We start from the raw sequence: 723 nt of genomic DNA, 5'->3' as shown, positions 1-723 counted from the left end.
GCTGAGGCAGTAGAACGGCTTGAACCCGAGAGGTGGAGGTTGCAGTGAGCCGAGATCACACCACTGCACTCCAGCCTGGGCGACAGAGCAAAACTCCATCTAAAAAACAAACAAACAAACAAACAAAAATTAGCAGGGTGTGGTGGCGTGCACCTGTAATCCCAGTCACTTGGGAGTCTGAGGCAGGAGAATAGCTTGAACCTGGAAGGCAGAGGTTGCAGTGAGCCAAGACCACACCAACACCGCACCACTGCACTCCAGCCTGGGCGACAGAGAAGGACTCCATCTTGAAGAAAAAAAGAAAAAAAAATTAGCCGGGCGTAGTAGTGCATGCCTGTAGTCCCAGCTACTTGGGAGGCTGAGGCATGAGAATTGCTTGAACCTGGGAGGCTGAAGTTGCAGTGAGCTGAGATCGCACCACTGCATTTCAGCCTGGGCGACAGAGTGAGATTCCCTCTCAAGAAAAGAAAGAAATGCCATACACCCTAGAGTTAAACAGTATATAGCCAATCACTAAATGATGTTATATCTGTAAACTAATGATCATTCCTGACAAACAACTTTTTTTTTTTTTTTTTAGATGGAGTCTCCCCTCGGTTCCCCAGGCTGGAGTGCAGTGGCACGATCTCAGGTCACTGCAACCTCTGCCTCCTGGATTCATGCCATTCTCCTGCCTCAGCCTCCCGAGTAGCTGGGACTACAGGTGCCCGCCACCATGCCTGG

Source organism: Mandrillus leucophaeus, unplaced genomic scaffold (assembly GCF_000951045.1).
Source record: "Mandrillus leucophaeus isolate KB7577 unplaced genomic scaffold, Mleu.le_1.0 Scaffold246, whole genome shotgun sequence".
Classification (NCBI taxonomy): Eukaryota; Metazoa; Chordata; class Mammalia; order Primates; family Cercopithecidae; genus Mandrillus; species Mandrillus leucophaeus.
Note: the sequence above shows the minus strand (reverse complement) of the source record.